Source organism: Alexandromys fortis, unplaced genomic scaffold, assembly GCF_014885135.2.
Source record: "Alexandromys fortis isolate MF-2015 unplaced genomic scaffold, M_Fortis_MF-2015_v1.1 scaffold_40, whole genome shotgun sequence".
NCBI classification, from domain to species: Eukaryota; Metazoa; Chordata; class Mammalia; order Rodentia; family Cricetidae; genus Alexandromys; species Alexandromys fortis.
Window position 1 is genome coordinate 9518258 of NW_026067966.1, and position 10161 is coordinate 9528418.

Sequence of the window (10161 nt, forward strand, 5' to 3'; positions counted from 1 at the left end):
AAGAAAGCTTCCATCATTGCTGGCTGGTTACTTTCTGATCTACCCTTTACTCCTGCATCAAGGTCATTACTTAGCTATTCCCAATCAACTTACTCTTTCTTTTGTTGTTGTTGTTTTGTTTTCAGAGATAGGGTTTCTCGATAGCTTTGGAGCCTGTCCTGGTATTCACTCTGTAGTCCAGGCTGGCTTTGAACTCACAGAGATCCACCTGCCTCTGCCTCCAGAGTGCTGGGAACAAAACAAACACAAACAGAACACCACCAAGAACACTGAGCTGATTCTACCCCAGGGAACAACTCAAACACACTGAGGAAACATTTGCCTTACTGATAGTTTGCAAATACTCAGAAGTCACATGCCTTTAGAACCTTCAACTCTACCTGTTCTCATCACCAAATCTGTATAAACGCTCTGGGCACACCTTAATCATGCAGCAGGTAAAAATAGCATGTTAATATTATATAATACTAAGGAAACCTCCAAGTGACAGTAACAGCCTTATAAAGCTGTAGGCTGTACGGCCACAACACTTTCATTCTCAACTTATATCTACAAACAATGAAGTCTATCATGACAGGTTTACTTAATAACTAAAGAAAGAAGTGGGATGCGCTGTCTAGAAAATCTGTCACATGAACACATAAAATGCAATATAGCGTAATGCTGCTCTTAGGAGCCAAGAAGGAAACAAAAAGACACTAAGATTCGTTTTCTGCTGAGGCTGAAATGTATTTTACTTAGTTCAGCTAACCAACTAGGGACTTTCAAAAGGGGGGAGGGGGGTGGGCACAGCGTGGTTCTCAGGAGACAGCAGTGCGTCAAACTATTCATTTTCTATTTAAGCAAGAAATACTAATTACAACTAAGAAATTAAAGAGGCAGATGATTTCAAGTCCGAGACCAGCCTGGGCTACATAGTGAGTTCTAGCATAATCTAGACTACACACAAGACCCTCTCTCAGACAACCAAAATAAATATAAAAGAATCACCCTGCCTTCCAAACAAAACAAAAACACTAAATGAAACATTCTTATTTATCAATAGAGAAAACTGCCAATACTTTTTTGATTAAAATAATAACTGAAAGGTCAGGATGGTAAGAATTTTAATGAAACAAAGTCAAAGTCAGATTACACTCACCTTTTAAATCAACTTGTTTATCTGTAGCTTTGGTGCCTGTCCTGGAACTAGCTCTCTCGATCACCCAGAGATCCGCCTGCCTCTGCCTCCTTTAATCTGTTTTTTTAATCCTTTTAATCTGCTGGGATTTTAAAGGCAAGTGTGCCACCACCGCCCGGCTTGAATCAATTTATTACACATCTGCTTGTTCCTGTATACATCTTAATCTTTAACTAAAGGCTTTTATAAAGTGGAGCTGAGAGAGAAGGCAGTTTAAATGTCACTTCCTCTCACAAACTACCCCACTATTTTTCACTCAAATAATTTTTGCTTAAGTAAAGTTTTTGTTTGAGACCAGGTTTCACTATGAAGCCCTGCCTACAATTTACTTGTAGACCAGGTTGGCCTTGAATTCAGAGATCCAGCTGGCATAGCCCCCTGGGTGCAGGGACTAAAGGTGTGCACTACTACTACCAAGCTTGGTGGCGTCACAATGTACAAGGTCATGCATGGTCTAGAAACAGAATCAGCTCACCTAAAGGTTAATAGATTTAAGCATACCCATATTTAAAAAATACTTTCATAAAAAGACTCAGGCTGAAGGGATGAGTTGTTAAGAGCATTTACTGTTCTTGACGAGGACCCAGGTTTGGTTCCAGCATCCACATGGTGGCTTACAAGAAACTCCAGTTCCAGGGGATCAATCTGATGTTCTCTTCTGACCATCTCAGGCTCCTGAACACACACAGTGCCCATTCATACAATCAACCATACACATACGTACATACATAAAATTTAAAGATCTTTTTAAACGGTCTTTAAGTGCTTATACAAACCAATTGCAAAGTCATTATAATTAGCCTAGGCAATGAGTGTCAGAGGGGCGGACAGGTCTGCATCGCGTACTACTACCTGTGTGAAGAAGACACTCACATTTACTTGTGTATGGAGAGTGCTTTTGAAGACACATGGGCTATTTTTGCTAAACTTTATGTTCTGTACCATCTGAATAATTAATTTAAAAAACAAAACTGAAAATACAAAAGAAGGATTGCTTTTTACTTCACCAAGAGTGCTCTCTTTTCTTTGATTATTTTCTAATGATAAATAACTGTTCCCAGCAGTTCCTTGAGAGTAAAGAGTGAAATTCCTCATTGGATTTGTGGGACTTTCTGGCCCAGTGTATTAAACACAGTAAGTCTGGAGAAATTAAGACACCTGTGAAAGGCCCCAAAGGTAGAAGTTAAAGCTAAGATGAACATTACAATTTGCTGAAGGAAAAGCCCTTTCTAGTTATCTAAAAATACCAAAAGAATATGCTATTATTCTAATTGTACAAACGAGGAAACTGAGGCAGAGAAAGAAGACACTTCCCCTGGTCACAAAATTCCCAAGTGTAGGCACATGAAAGGACTGGCAATGCTGGGATTCAAACCCAGACTTGTAATTTTTCCACACCAAATAGACACATCTCATGATATGTGTGTCACAGCAAGTGTTAAATATTCAAATCACCATGGACTACTGTCAAGTGTTACAACTGTATAGTCAAGTTCACACATGCACAAGGAATTGGTGTAATTATCTAAGCTCAGATTTGAGCTCTAACTATTCAAAATACAAAAGTTAGTTCTGGAAGTAACACAGCAAGAAAGATGGTTATATGAATACATAACTGCAAAGTTTATATGGCTGCAACTGCCAATCTACCTGTTTATGGAACTAACTTACTTTTCAGTGACCCAATGTAAGCATTGTCACAAATAATATTCTCTGATTAAAAAGGGCATATGAGATGATATTTAAAAAATACATAATTGATCTTCCAAAACTACTCATAACAAACAAAAACAATGCCTTAGGAGAGACACTTTTACTTTTCTAAGAAAATAAAAATTGCTAATTTAGAGTTGATACATTAGCTTCTGAAAGTGAAAAAAGGAAATTTATGGATTGGGTTTCTGTTTCTTCAGGCTCTTGAGTGAAGTTTCATTCAAAAGTGGCTGACACTAGTTTCAAACTCCAGAAGAAATGTTCCTTTAGTATCCACTAGATACATTCTTTCAAAAAATAATTCATTAGCTTGCTTTTTGGTTTTCCGAGACAGGGTTTCTCTGTAGACAAGCTTTGGAGCCTGTCCTGGAACTCCCTAGCTTGGTGTACCAGGCTGGCCTTGAACTCATAGATCTGCCAGTCTCTGCCTCGGAGAGTGCTGGGATTAAAGGTGTGTGCCACCTTTGCCAGGCTAATTCATTAGTTCCCACATGCACATGTCCATGAATAAACAAATAAAAAGTGAATGAATGGATGAGAGGAAGAAGGCACAGCTTCATTTTTCCTGGCCCCTAGGAGCCAGGAGAATTACAATGCAGGCCAGGTTCCAGGTGAATGCTTGAAAACTAAAGCAGACAAAAAGTGTCCCAAGTTTCCTCTGCAACTGCTCAGTCAATCTGATTCTCCAAAAATAAAATTTAAAATATCTTTTGGTCAAGATTGACGAAAGAACACACCAGGAAAAAATCTTATTCTTAGAAGGAAAGACTCATTTTCATGTATCATCTCTATTGGTTTGTAAAAGAATTGTTTGTAAAAACCACTTTACCCCCCCCAAAAAACCAAAAAAAAAAAAAACCAAAAAAAAAAAACCCACTTTACCAACATCATTACATGTGTAAGTTCTTCACTGTGTGGAAACAGAACTGTCTTCTTAATCCTATGGAAACATTCCCTCACCCCATCTTAATTTTCTTGACAATAGCAAATTGTTGAAGTGCTAAAGACTAACAATGCAACAAAGTTTCAGAGTCCTGACTGACACACAGAAAAATCAAACACAATGACTCTACTATCAATCAGCATTTATTCCTAACCAAAGGTCTTGCATGCAGCAATCACAACTGGTTATTTAAAAACAAACTGTGCATCTTTCAAAGCAACTAAAATAATTACTTGGGGTTTTGCTTTGAAGCCAGGAAATGATGAGTAGGTGCACAAAATTTTAATAGATGGCACAAAAGTATCTTATGCTAAATCTTTAAAGGCAGATGTGATGCCAGGGGAGGCTACAATCCCACTGTAACTTTTGAGAAGATATGACAGGTTTAAATAGGTCATACTGCAATGCTCTTCAATCTTTAATGTGTCGATGACTTTTTGACAGTCTCCTTTGCCAATGTTCTAGGTGAAGGGAAAAAAGATAAACCACAACCTCCACCGGCTTGAACTGTCACAACCTCAGACTGGGATTACCTACTACAATACACAAATAATGACTATTTTTAGAGTGAGAATTATTTCGATCCTCTATTAAAGTTTAGACAGAAGTGTGTGAGAAACACGGCAAGGAGTGAGCAAGATTAAGGGGAGATCCGATGACTCAAAGCTTGGCAAGACTGCCTCCCCCCAATGATATCAAACAAAAAAGTACCTCAGCTAATATTCGTTTCTTAGAAGAGTTTCAGAGTGATGGCCCTCAAGTGATTATTATCTTATTGAAAAGGGTTAAAACCGAAACTGTTTTCAAACACCAGCTTCCCTTTTACAAGATCCCAACAGTTTCTGTAAAAAGTTATTATAAATATATTTTCTTAGCGCCCCTTTCCTTCCCAAAAGAATGCATTTCCATGATTTTCTTGTTTTTTTTTTGTTTTAATTCTTCATCTACAAAACCGAGGAATGAAGAAAATAGCCAAAAATCTCCCTTCGAGTAGCCAAGGGCAGAAAACAGCATTTTCTCCAACCGCGTGGGATCAGGGGACAGGGGCGAGAACAAAATACAGCACCAGAGAAAACCTTGGGTTTCGAACTTTATTGCACCAAGAGCGGAGAGGAAAGCAGGTCGGACGTTGCGGCTCGTCCGCTCGCCGAGCGGGCTCCGCCGCCGAGGCGGCAGCACCTTCACCTCCTCTGCCCTCAACTGTCGCCTTCTTCTTCCTCCTCCTCCTCCACCCCCCACGGGCACCCAGGCGGCGGCCCGGGCTGCCAGCCCGGCACAGCCGGGGCAGGCGAGCGGGCGAGCGAGCGGGCGGGCGGGCGGGCGGGCGGCGGCGAACGGGGAGCGGGGGGCGGCGGGCGGGCGGGCGGCCTCCCCCGGGGCGGCTCCGCTCCGCTCCGGCTCCGCTCCGGCTCCGCGCCCGGCCCGGCCCGGCCGGCGGCGGGAACGCGGGCGCCAGCTTGCCGCGGCCGGCCGCCCGCTCGCTCGCACCCCGCCCCGGCCCGGCCGCCCCCCGCCATGAGCGCCGCCGCTGGCTGCAGGCAGAGTCGCTGCCGCCCGGCCGCCGCTGGCTCCAGTCCGCCGCCATTATTCTTTGTTCGCTGCGAGCGGCGGCGGTGTTGTGGGGCTCGGGCGGAGGCTCCATCTTTACCGCGGCCCCTCCTGCGAGGGGAAGGCCCCGAGCGCTGGTGTCCGGCGCCTCCCCGGCCCCCCTCCGTCCCCCCGGCTCTCTCCGGCTCCTGCCTCCTCCTCCTGCTCCTCTTACCGGTGGTACAAGCTCCTCCGTCACTGCTTTCGTTCGCGGCCCGGATCTCGCTGGAGTTTTATTCTCTCCCCCACGTAACACACCGCGTCAAACTACACCTCCGCCGCGTCACTCACCAACACTCCGCTTCTCCCAGCCGCCCGGGCCACAGGCAGCAGCAGCCGCCGCCGACTGAGGAGCCGCAGCCAGGGAGCCAGCCAGCGCCGCCCAGTGCCGAGTGCGCAGCGGCCACTCACGGAAACAGCCGAGCTCGGCTCGGAGCCGCTCGAGAGGCCCCGCCTCCACGCTGGTGGCGGAACCTGCCGAAGGCCTTCGGCTCCTTTCGGGCGCAGCCGAGGGATTGACGGTGGCAGGTCTGTGTAGGCGGGTTGAGACCGGCTCGGGAGGAACGTCCAAACCTCAATCGGGCGTGCGGAGGCTTCAAACGCCGGCTGAGGAGATTTAGAGGAAGCGGGGTTCGTGTGTGGCCAGATGGGGGGATTCCCGGGGTGGCGGGTGCTTGATGGAAACCCCCACGCGGTCTGATCCTGAGGCGGAAGCAGACCGCCCGGGAACTTTGACTGCCGCGAGGGCCCGGCGCTGGAAGGGCAGGCAGAAGCCGGCCAGCGGCCGGGGGGAATCTACTGAAACTGCCTTCAGGGGCGCAAACTGATTTTTTTTTTTTTTTTTTTACCGGGATGAAAGCTACGAAACACGTGGCACTTGAGATTCAGCTTCGCTGAGCGTACAGCCAAAGCCAAGGAGTACCTTGTCCTCCCTCTGAGACCGGAGAAGTGATCTGCTCTGGCCGATGCTGCTGTTAACTCTCGAAATAGACCCTCGCCCTACCTGCCTGACTTTTTTCAGACAACATCCTGTGTTGCCTCTTCTCAGCCATTTCTGCAGCGGTAGCGTGCAGCTGCAGCTGCAGCGCGGTGCTGCGGCTTCCACCCTTTGCACCTCTAGAACTTGACGGTGTGACTTCCGTAGCCTTAAAGCTACTGCAGCTGCTCTCTGAGGTTGCCCCACCACCAGCTCTCCAACTTTTTGTTGTTGTTGATGTTGAACCGCTCCATATAATTTTGTTCGTGCTGAACTCTGGCCCTTACTGGCTTTTTGTAATGAAGTTTGCCTTCGTTCTGTGTCCTATCCCTGCCTGCTTTCCCAGGGACATTGCACTGGAGTATCGACTTTCCTTTTGCTTCTAACCAGAACTGTAAACATGCTAATGCCTCTTCCTTTCTTTAAAAACATTCTTCTGGGTCTGGTGAGATGGATAAAGGCCCCTGCCACCAAGCTTGATAATCTGGGGTCGCTTGCCAGACCCACATAGTAGAACCAGCTCCCATAAATTGCCCTTTGACCTCAGCACTTAGCCATAGTACACAGTAGTATATGTAACCAATAAATAAATAATGTAAGAAAAAAGCTTCCTCCCAAAGTCCTTGTCAGAGCTCCACCTGTCTTTACTATAGGAGTAGTCACTCTTTCTGTCTCTAGTTTTCTGTTAGAAGATCGTCCTGCCCCGGCACTTGACCCTCCTGGGCCTCTTCCAAATACACTCTCCCTTCTTCTCTTTCCAGCTTTCTCTTACCCCTGCTCTTCAACAACTAGCTTCTCCTTAGGTAACTTCTGAGCTGGAATCATCTTAGCCCAGAGAGTCCCACCATAGTCTCTTTCCTAGGTGGTTTCATCCTCTTCTGCTGGCTTCAAATGCTTTCTCTCCTGTCCTCCGGTCTTCATTAGGTCTCGCCCTGGAACTCTGAATTTGTCTTTAGCACCCTCTGCTCCAGTCCATGTGGATGGATGACCAGCATATGCCGGTTCTACTGAGCTTGAGTTGTCAGGTTCCCTCCTGTCCTTCCTCCCACAGTCCTTAGTAAAGACACCCATTCAGATACGCCAGATACCTAACACATTTCTGACACAAGTGAGGACTGCCTGGATTGTCTGCGTCCTGAAAACTTGGGTGTATGACCTCTCTCCCCATGTCTCTCGCCATCCCTTTGCTAAGCTGCCTTCATCTCTTGTAGTCTTCCGGAGCCACTGTCCGCATTCTGACAGCTATTGCCTCACTCCAGACTGCCTTTGTCACTCTGCACGGTCCGTCCTGAAGCCCTTCAGTGGTTTCATTTTGCTTAGTACACACTGGCTAATGCTTCATTATCTGGACTTGTCTCTCCCGCCTTCTCCAGCTCTCCCCTTTATACTCTCTGCTCTCCAGCCATATTAACTAGCTTCTATTTTATAGGCGCTTCTCCCCCCTTTTCCTTCTTGGGTAGGTCTCACCTCAGGGCATTTGCACCTGCCATTCCCTCGCCCCAGAATACTCTTATCAGGCCGTAATCGATCACTTTCTCTTCTGATTCATCATATCTATAATTTATTTGTTCGTTTCCCTCGTCTTTTTACTGCCTGCTTTTCTCCCTCCCCACCCTAGCAAGATGATGTCTAGAATATAACAGTGCTCATGAAATAATTTTTGAACAAACTGATTTCTGTGTGGTTCCAGACTATGTTTTTAATAACACCTTTGGATTCAAATTCACTACTCTTAGTGAATTTGGGATGTTGTAATAAAACATTAGACTTAGTAGCTTATGAACAAGCTTCTCCCAATTCTGGATTCTGGAAATCAGAGCAGACTGTGTCTGGCTAGACTCTGAACCTGTCTGTCTTCTAGGATACAAGTTGTCATTTCCTCCTTGCAGTCCCACAATGTGAAAAAGTGGTCAAGAGCTCACAGGTTCCTTTTTTAAGGGTACTGACTGGGTGAAAAGATGGGTCAGCGATTAAGAGCACTTGCAGAAGAACCAGGTTCATTGCCAGCACCCACTTGGCAGCCTGCAATGGCTTGTAACTCGAGTTCCAGAGCATCTGTTGCTATTTTCTACCTTAACCTGCATGGCTTTAAGAGTTGACCTCTATGGAGTGACAAGGAATGAAGAAAAAACAGGCACTGAAGAAAAAACAGGCACGAGTAACTTAAAGCTGGGATGGGCTAGGCCTTGTTCTTGGATGGAGATGCGCCACAAACAACAGGAAACAGCATGCTTATTATATATAGCATAAAAGAGGAGGCCGGTAGGGGAGCAGTCTGAGGCTGTAGTCATGGGAATGAGAAAACTGCAGTAGGTACCTTATGCATATTCTGATCTTAGCTAAAATACAATCTTTCGTTAGTCAATATCCATACTCAAAACAAAGGGGAGGCCTTGCCATTCCCGTGGGTCTGAGGCTTAGGTATCCTTGACATGGCTGTGATTGTATCAACAATACACATTCCCTCAGGACTTCATCCATTCCTCACTCTTCTGGCATCCATGGGCACCAAGCAAGGATACATTAAATCAATCTTTAAGGATAGATACTGGTTATTTTTATCAACAGCACAAACCTAGACTACCTGGGAAGAGAAGCTCAGCTGAGGCATTGCCTCCATCAGACTGGTCTGAGGGAATATTCTTCATTAACAATTGATGGGGGAGGGCCCAGCCCACTGTGGTTGGTGCCACCCCTGGGCAGACGGTCCTGGGTCCAAGGTCCAGTTGAAGAAAGGAGGAGTGAGAATATGAGCAAGGAGGTCAAGACCATGAGGGGTTCACTCACTGAGTGAGTTTGCCTGAGCTAAAGGGAGCTCACCAACTCCAACTGGACTGGGAGTGAACAAGCATGGGAACAAACTAGTACCTCTGAATGTGGTGCAGTTGGGGCAGACTGAAGGGCCACTGATAGTGTCTCTACTGCACGTACTGACTTTTTGGGATCCTATTCTTTTTGGATCAACCTTGCTCAACCTAGATGTAGTAGGGAGGGCCTTGGACTTGCCACAGAGCAGGGTGCCTTGTCCTCTTAGGATTGGAGGGGGATGGGAGGGAGAGAGTGGGAGGAAGGGAGGGGGTAGGAATTTGGATTCCCCCCCCCCCAGACAGGTTTTTTTTTTTTTTCAAATATTTATTTACTATGTATACAATAGTCTGTCTACATGTATGCCTTCAGGCCAGAAGAGGGCACCAGACTTCATTACAGATGGTTGTGAGCCACCATGTGGTTGCTGGGAATTGAACTCAGGACCTTTGAAAGAGCAGGCAATGCTCTTAACCACTGAGCCATCTCTCCAGCCCAGAGTTTCTCTGTGATTTTGGAGCCTGTCCTGGAACTAGCTCTTGTAGAGCAGGCTGGTCTCTAACTCACAGAGATCCGCCTCCTCTGCCTCCCAGTGCTGGGATTAAAGGCGTGTGCCACCACGGCCTGGCCTTGGATTGTTTTTTTTTTTTAATTGGAAACAAATTTAATGCTTGTCAATAAACAACTGATTAAATAATTCCTGTTACAATTGTAATAGAAAATTTATGCATTTATTGTTTTTGGATTGGTATTTTTTAAAGTAATAAAATAATAAAAAAGAAAAGAAAAGAAAGCAAACTGAGCAAGTCATGCAGAGCAAGCCAGTATGTGGCATTTCTGCATTGTCTTTGCTCCAGGCTCCTACCTTAGCTTCCCTTGATGAAGAAGCTGTAAGAAGAAATAAAGCCTTTCCTGCCTGAATTGCTTTGGTCAGCATTTTATCAGAGCAACAGAGAA

The 10161-nt window shown here is 45.7% G+C and overlaps 1 protein-coding gene across 6 annotated transcripts in view; it reads right to left on the reverse strand.

The window, feature by feature from the left end:
• Creb1 (cAMP responsive element binding protein 1) overlaps positions 1–6023 on the reverse strand; it is a 57376-nt gene extending 51353 nt beyond the window's left edge. For 2 of the 6 annotated variants that reach the window (XR_007593969.1, XM_050154184.1), the window contains exon 1: positions 5599–6009. The gene's annotated coding sequence lies outside the window, so the exon portion shown is untranslated. Of the gene's footprint in view, positions 1–5598 lie in introns of all 6 variants that reach the window. The other 4 variants (XM_050154189.1, XM_050154185.1, XM_050154188.1 and 1 more) reach the window with 4 other exon arrangements.
• Between the last annotated feature and the right edge of the window lie 4138 nt (positions 6024–10161).